Below are 9,124 nucleotides of genomic sequence, written 5' to 3'. Positions count from 1 at the left end.
CTTCTATGGATGAAACCTTCTTCACAAGCGTGTTTGAAGGCTATTGATAGGTGGGGAATGATGGAATTGGTTTTAGGATTTCTTGGAATGGTGAAGGATGAATTCGGCAGAGCTTATGGCTGTGTTTTTGTGTAGGGTTGATGATGTAGCTGAATGGAGAGGCCGGCCTCTATATATAGAGGTGTAGGAAGCCTTCTTGCGTGCCAAAAGGAAATAGAATCCAATTGGGAAACTGAAATCCTCTTTGTTATGGATTTGATTTATGTACTCCATATCCAACTTGATGTAGGAAACCAAGTTCAATAGGGAGATCTCTTTAAGGGCTGCACGGCAATCTCTTGGTCCAACTAGGAGTAGCTAGGCCGGCCTCCTCTTCTCCTTCTTCAACTCGAATATGATTTCCTTGTTCAACTAGGAATGCAACTCGGCAGCTCTCCTTTCTTTCCAAATATGATTTGTCTTTCCTGAAAAGAAATCGTCGATTAAGAAATAGGAAAGAATGAAAATAGGAAAGTAGAGTCCTAGTCGAGTAAGGAATCCTAGCTCAATCAGGAGTTCTAACACTTAGCACAATTTCATCATCAAATCATCTAAAATCGAAATAGCTCTACCTAGAACATACATATATCAAATATAAACCTAAAACAACTAAACAAGAAGTAACAAAGCATAAGAATAGGGCATATAAACATTAAGAACGTCACACTTTGTGCTCCTATCAACAACCCCACACTTAGACTTTGCTAGTCCCTTAGCAAACACTAAAAATGAAAATCAAAACAGAAAAACGAAAATCAAAACACTAAAACTAACGACACAACATTCTAATGCCTTCAACATTTTGTCTCAGAAATCTTCAAACTCATAGCATCAAGAATAACACTCAATCGAAGTAGATACGATGAATTCAATGGTTAATAAACATGAAATTTCGTTTAACAAGTAAGACATGGCAGAAACAAAGGTGAAATTAAGCTCGACATGTTCAAAACAAGTTCAAATTCAACTCACATAGGATATGCACTCCAAATCTTTTCTCTCAATAACATGGCATATGCTTAAAAGCTTTTCACACACAAGAGTTATGAACATAGGGAAATCGAAAACCTCATGAAAGATACCAATCATATGCACAAATGAACCCAAACCATATGCTTACTTATGAAACAAACTCCACAAATCAAGAGCTACTCATTTTAAGAATCATGCGGATCTTTAGAAAGGGATAGTTAGGCTCGGCATGGGTATTATTTTCAAGGTAAAAGGAATCACAAAGGTCATCCTCAAGACTTAGCAGAGCAAAACATCCACCTTATGTCGCCATACTCCATAAAACAAGGGCCAAATCTCATCATGTTGGACCCATCTTCACTTTAAACATTGTGAAAATGAACAAAGGCTAAAGTATAACATTATTGAGCCTTCAACAAAATACATCACAACTCCAAATTCACCAAAACATGTATGTATGCCGAGATTTTTCATTCAATTTTTCATTTTTCCTTTTTCTTGCCGTGCATCATGAATCCTTTCTTTTATTTTCTCACGGCATCAATACATTTTTCTTTCTTTTCATACTCTTTTCACGGCATAACATACATACAATAGCATAACCCCACACTTGAATCAAATCATCACTCCATATTACATCCAAGAATCGGCTCTGCCAAGCCTCAAAGACAAGGTAGAGATATAACTATACTAAGCAAGGATATAACATGTTGGTAATGAAAGAAAAGGCTTAATGTAGGCTCAAAGGGGTAAACACTAAGGTGTCCCAAGCAGGGCTCAAATAGGGATATACGGCCTTTTGGCTTAAATGGTGGAAATCCTAAAAAGATCCAACAATCATTTTCAAAATCAGAGTATATTATGACATAAAGCTTCGGAAGTTTCACAAAGTAAGTTCTAGCATTCTCTAGTTCATTGCAATTCTATGGCATACGAATTGATCAAAATAGATGTAATGAGGTTATAAAGCCAAGAAACGATAGAATAAACTTTTCAAAGAAAGGCACATATATATGGCTCGAATCTCACATAGGTTACATGAATTCAAACAAGTAAGGAACATGCTCATTCTGTACCTAAGTTTCAAAATCCTCATCTACTACATGTTCGTACAAAATCTACACATCGATTAACCATCAAATAACAATGAAGTTCATTCCAATATCATGCTTATCCATCAACCATAAATTCAAAGATCAACTCATCCTAGACAGTTAAAGGCATACCTAGGACTCAAAACAAAAACAAAACAACTAAACAACTTAAAAATCGAAAAACAGAACCAAAATGACACTAAGATTTCGAAAATCAAAACACAAAATTTAAACACATAACATCAAACAATAGAATTCAACGAATGATGTATACCCCACCCCACACTTAAAACTTACATTGCCCTCAATGTACAATATGATAAGCAACGAAAATTAGAAAGAGTTAAGGGGTAAGAAAATGCAAACACTCGTTGATGGCTACTTCATTGGCTTAAGTTTAGAGTCTATAGCCTAGACTATCTTCAAATCATCACTTGCTTGCCGTAGGATCCAGGAGAGACGTCTCCTCCACATTGTGTTCCACGAAATTGTCATAGTACGGCTTCAAGCGATGTCCATTGACCGTGAATTCCTTCCCATGCACCATACTTTTGATCTGAATAGCACCAGAAGGAAAAACATTAGTAACAACAAACGGTCCAAGCCACCTAGAACGGAGCTTGCCCGGAAACAATCTAAGTCGAGAATTAAATAAAAGAACTTTCTGCCCAACGACAAAGTGTTTCTTCCTAATCATGCGGTCATGGAATGTCTTAGTCTTCTCCTTGTAAACCATTGCCGAATCATAGGCCTCATTCCTAATCTCTTCAAGCTCATGCAATTGCAACTTCCTATGTAATCCGGCCTCATCAATATCCATGTTAAAATTCTTCACAGCCCACCATGCACGATGCTCAAGCTCCACGGGAAGATGGCACGCCTTGCCATAGACTAGTCGAAATGGTGACATGCCTAAGGGAGTCTTGTATGCCGTCCTATAGGCCCAAAGAGCATCATCCAATCGTTGAGACCAATCCTTGCGTGATGGTCCAACAGACTTCTCTAAAATTCTCTTGATCTCACGATTAGATAGCTCCACTTGTCCACTTGTTTGAGGGTGATAAGGCGTAGCAACCTTATGCTTAATTCCATACTTCTTCAACAACGCCTCAATGGTCCGGTTGCAAAAGTGAGATCCTCCATCACTAATGATAACTCTCGGCATACCAAACCTAGAGAAAATGTTAGAACGAAGGAAATCTGCAACAACTCGAGAATCATTAGTCCGGGTGGCCTTTGCTTCCACCCATTTCGAAACATAGTCAACACAAACGAGTATGTATAAGAAACCATTTGAGCTAGGAAAAGGTCCCATGAAATCAATACCCCAACAATCAAAAATCTCGACATATATAATCGGTGTCATAGGCATTTGATCTCTAGATCCTAAGTTTCCCATGCGTTGGCACCTATCACAAGTCATGCAAAAATGATATGCATCTTTAAAAATCGTAGGCCAAAAGAAACCACATTCTAACACCTTAAGAGCAGTCCTACGTGAACCAAAATGTCCTCCACAAGATTCAGAATGGCAAAACGTAAGTATAGAATGATGTTCATGTTCAGGGACACACCTCCTAATGATTTGATCAACACAATGTTTCCACAAGTATGGTTCATCCCAAACATAATACTTAGCTAATGCCTTTAGTCTATTCTTTTGTGCATGCGATAATGTATCAGGAAATTGCTTAGAAACAAGATAATTGACAATATCTGCATACCATGGCTCACTTACCTCAACTCGAAAGAGTTGCTCGTCCGGAAAGCTCTCTTGGATGGCCAAGGGCTCGGCATCTCTCACCAAACGACTCAAATGATCCGCCACAACATTGTCACTTCCCTTCTTGTCCTTGATCTCGAGATCAAACTCTTGGAGTAGAAGAATCCATCGAATCAATCTCGGTTTGGCATCCTTCTTTGTCATTAAATACTTCAAAGCTGCATGGTCAGTGTAAACAATAACTTTAGATTGAAGTAAGTAAGAACGAAACTTATCTAGAGCAAAGATCACGGCAAGAAGTTCTTTTTCAGTTGTGGTGTAGTTTTGTTGAGCATCATTGAGTGTTCGTGAGGCATAGTAGATGGCGTAGGGCTGCTTGTCCTTCCTCTGCCCTAGCACGGCTCCAACTGCATAGTCGGAGGCATCACACATCAACTCGAATGGCAAGGACCAATCCGGCGGTGCCATGATCGGTGCTGAAGTTAGGAGCTTCTTCAAAGTCTCGAATGCATGCTTGCAATCATCATCAAAGTTGAATGGGACGTCTTTTTGAAGCAATGAACTCATTGGTCTCGCAATCTTGGAAAAATCTTTGATAAACCTACGATAGAAACCTGCATGTCCAAGAAACGATCGAACATCCCTCACACTTGTGGGGAGGGGTAAGTGACGCACAAGATCTATTTTAGACTTATCAACCTCAATTCCTCTAGATGAAACAATATGACCTAAGACAATACCTTGCGTGACCATAAAGTGACATTTTTCCCAATTCAAAACCAAGTTAGTTTCTTCACAACGTTTAAGCACAAGTTCAACATTTTCTAAACAAGTTTCGAAATCTTCACCATAGACAGAGAAATCATCCATGAAAACTTCAATTTTAGAACCAATATACTCAGAGAAAATGTGATACATACAACGTTGAAACGTACCTGGGGCGTTGCACAAACCAAAAGGCATGCGACGATAAGCAAACGTACCAAAAGGGCATGTGAATGTAGTCTTCTCTTGATCTTCTTCCGCAACACTTATTTGGTTGTATCCACTATATCCATCAAGGAAACAATAGAAAGAGTGACCAGCTAACCTCTCAAGCATTTGATCAATGAATGGCAATGGCATGTGATCCTTCCTTGTTGTCGCATTGAGCTTCCTATAGTCAATACATACCCTATGTCCGGTCACTGTCCTTTGAGGCACCAATTCGTTGTCCTTGTTCTTCACCACCGTGATGCCTGACTTCTTTGGCACAACTTGAATAGGAGAGATCCACCTACTATCCGAGATGGGGTAGATCACGCCACAATCGTGCAGCTTGGTGATTTCATCCTTTACAACTTACATCATTGGTGGGTGAAGGCGTCTCTGACCTTCCTTGGTTGGTTTGGCACCATCTTCTAGCAATATTCGATGCACACACATGGTAGGACTTATCCCCTTGATGTCGGCTAAGGTCCATCCTATTGCCGTCTTGTGTCTCTTCAACACTTCAATCAATCTCTCTTCTTGCTCCTCATTTAGTGCAGATGAAATGATCACGGGCAATGTATCCTCTTCTCCTAAAAACGCATACTTCAAGTGGTCCGGAAGAACCTTAAGATCGAGCTTCGGAGCTTGCACCACAGAAGGAAGATTCTTGTTAGTAGTTAAGAGAATTGGACTAGGAGAGACAAAGCTTACCTCACGTGCAACCTCAAGAGAGGTCACGGTCTCATGAATGAAGGATGGCACGGCATCTTTTGCTGCTAACACCGAAATGTTTGAGCTATCACTTGTAAATCCGGCCCCTTGGGCAATGGTGAGTGCCAACTCGTCATTTGTCAAGGTATCTAGATAGTTATCTGCAACGGAATCAAGTATATCAACTGAAAAACAATCACTTAACTCCGAAAGAGGATACCTCATAGCTTCAAAGATGTTGAAGCTAATCACTTCACCATCGAACTCAAAGGTGAGCGATCCACTAAACACATCTATTTTTGTTCGTGCAGTCCTCATGAAGGGGCGGCCTAACAAGATAGGAACCTCCTTGTCATCTGCCTCAGTTGGTTCCATGTCTATGACATAGAAGTCGGCAGGAAAGATCAAACTCGATACCTGCACAAGAACATCTTCAACATAGCCCAAAGGGACTTTGTTGGAACAATCAGCCAATCGAATCACAACATTATCACGTTTCAAATCACCTAGACCTAGGTTCTCATAGATATAGTGCGGCATTACATTAATAGATGCACCTAAGTCTAACATTATCTTTTCAAATGTCATGTTTCCGATTGTACAAGGGATAGAAAAACTCCCTGGATCCTTAAGCTTTGGTGGTAGCTTCCTTTGGAGCACGGCAGAAACCGTCTCACTCATTGTAACAACCTCCTTCTCTCGAGTCATCCTCTTATTGGTGCACAATTCTTTCAAAAACTTAGCATACTTAGGATTTTGTTGTATGCATTCAATAAGAGGCATGTTCACTTCCACCTTCTTGAAAATGTCGAGCATGGCTTGATCAGAGTCATCCTTCTTTTGCTTTGCAAATCTACTAGGGAAGGGAACACGAGGAAGATCATTAGTTGAAACCAAACCACTAGAGTTAGGATCCTTACCTTTGTCATGCACGGCATGATCTTCTTTTGCTAGAGGCACGGCATTATTGGCTTTAGAGGAGGCAGGGTCCTTCTCTAAGTCTTTGACATTGTAATTCTCGGCCTCTTGTCTCTTAGAAGGCACGGCCTTCTTGTGTTGCTGCAATGGAGCATCCAAGGTCCTCCCACTTCGTGTCACCATGGCCTTCACGTTCGGATTAGGCTCAGTTTGGCTCGGCAACTTCCCTCCTTCATGGATCTTGCCCATGAAATCGATCACTTGTCCCATCTGCTTCTTAAGCTCGGTTATATCCTTAGAATGAGCTTGTTGACCTGTAACTAAAGCTTGAGTAGCAGAGTTTAGATTTTGTTGCCCTTGAGCAAGAGACTTCAAAAGTTCATCATAATTAGGTGAAGATGCATTATTCGAACCATGAACATTAGAGTTAAAGGGAGCAGAACCTTGAGGTACCTGAGGCCTCACAAACAAACCTGAAGGACGAGGTCCTTGACCTTGAGCATTGGATGGTTGAGCATTGTTGCTCCAACGAAAGTTTGGATGGTCTCTAAGTCCAGGATTGTATGTGTTCGAGTATGGATTGTACCTAGGCCTTTGTTGCCCCATAAAGTTCAACTCTTCTTCAGTCATTGCACCATTTGGACAATTGTCAGTCGTGTGATCTTTGAAAGAACAAATGCCACATTCTTGAGGGGTGATGCTCGAACCATTGAATGCCTTGACTAGCACGTCAAGCTTCCTTTCTAAAGTAGCCATCTGATTCCTTGCATCAACATCATACACCCCACGGCTCTTGCTTCCTCTCTTCTCCTTGGAACTAAATTGGCGATTGTTGTCAGCCAAGTCATCGATCAAGGTGTAAGCTTCTTGACCGGTTTTGTTCATGAATGTGCAGCCACATGCCGAGTCCACCATGCTCTTATTGGTGGTGTCGAGTCCTTCATAGAAGAATTGCACCAAGTCATCCAACGAAATACCATGGTGAGGGCACTTCCTTTGTAGTTCCTGAAATTCCTCCCAAGCCTCATAGAGTGAATCACCATCCTTTTGAGTGAAGTTCTGAATCTCCCTCCTAAGTCTTTTTGTGAGTTGAGCAGGGAAGAATTGCTTCAAGAACCTCCTAGTCATTTCGTCCCATGTAGTGATGATTCCTGCAGGCAAAGAATACAACCAACGTTTAGCATCATCTTTAAGGGTAAATGGGAACAAGAGCAACCTCAAGCCTTCTTGAGAAAGGTGATGAATCGATTGGAGCTTGCAAATGTCCAAGAACTCCCTAAGGTGAACATTAGGGTCTTCCATTGATGAACCAGAGTACTTAGGCAGCTGCCCAAGCAATTGAACAGGAATGGAGAAGTTAGCTTCATCAGGTGGAGTGAAAGCAATGCATGAAGGTGATTCCGGGGTGGTAGGAATGAATGCATTCTTTAGTGCCATTGGAGCACCCACAGGAATTATGTCACGGCCCGCAATTGTGTCTAAATCTGACTTGAAGGCGAAGGGAAAGGAAAGATCCTCCTCTTCTTCTGATCTAGGTGAAGAGTTTAAGTTTGAATTGCTTGGAGATGTTTCGAAATTCAAAGGTCTACTTATGAAAGAGTTGTTTAAATCTCTAAGTGCTTGAATTCGATCCTTGAGCTCTTGTGTCTTCTTAGAAAATTCGGACATGCATAGTACCTCTTTATATGAAAGGTAACGAGTTAGCCTTGAAGAATACATAATGGATACATAAAATTCGTGCCTTCCCTTAGTCATACACACGCACACTTATGGGGGAAGGGCACGGCAACTATGTTGTTTACAAAGAGTTAGTTCTTTACGTTTTCACAAGTTCATACAATTCACAAGTTCTTATTGCTATTTCAATAATTGAACGATCGATTGATTCTAAGTTGTAAACCAAGGTGGACGTGCGGCCTAAGTATGGATGCCTAGACACAAGATCAAGTCTTTGTTTCAGAAGGCCTTTAGCTCAATCAGAGATAGTGAACATGGTAGGACTCATTTGTTGAACTACGGAGAGCGAACTCCCTATCGACTCCATCACCGAGATGTATGTCAGTCAATAGTTCTCTGAGATCCAATTTTGGTCCCATGCACCAGAGTAATAAAAGAGCGTGCCCCTTACTCAGCTGGACTTAACCTCATGTGTTAGACAAATCTCCAAGTGTTAATAAAAGCCGCCCTCGACCTCATGCAAACTCGAGAGCTAGCATGAAGGGTTAAGGCTAATATTAACAAAAGGGACTTTACCTATTCCGTTCGATTTACAACCTACAACAATCATTCATTCAAGCACCAAAACAACAACCTAAGATACATTACTATATGTTACACGAAATAAGAATAAGATTGAGAATATACAAATGTACAATATAAACAATGAATTCGTAGTAAAAGTTAGGGATCCATTAGAAATGGATCCCCGGCAACGGCGCCATTTGATGAGTGCTCGATTACTCGACATCAATATTTAACCCTGAACACATCATAGTAGTATAAAGCAAGAGGGTATCGTTCACAAACCGGGGATCCAGCCAGGGCTTAGGATCACAATACTTACACGAATTCATAAAGGGTTTTAAAGTTTGATATAGATTTTGAATTGAATCATAAAAGCAGTAAATAAAACCTAAACTAATATATACATGTGATCAACCAACCAACACATAAACAATCACCAAAACAACTCACA

At 40.5% G+C, this 9,124-nt stretch overlaps 1 non-coding gene across 1 annotated transcript; it reads left to right on the top strand.

Moving 5' to 3' along the window:
- Nucleotides 1–7,402: 7,402 nt before the first annotated feature.
- Nucleotides 7,403–7,509, top strand: LOC126804639 (small nucleolar RNA R71). The gene has a single exon (XR_007673528.1). It is a non-coding gene; the product is annotated as a small nucleolar RNA R71 (small nucleolar RNA).
- The last annotated feature ends 1,615 nt before the right edge of the window (nt 7,510–9,124 follow it).

This window comes from Argentina anserina, unplaced genomic scaffold, assembly GCF_933775445.1.
Source record: "Argentina anserina unplaced genomic scaffold, drPotAnse1.1, whole genome shotgun sequence".
Lineage (NCBI taxonomy): Eukaryota > Viridiplantae > Streptophyta > Magnoliopsida > Rosales > Rosaceae > Argentina > Argentina anserina.
This window is presented reverse-complemented; position numbering and strand designations above follow the sequence as displayed.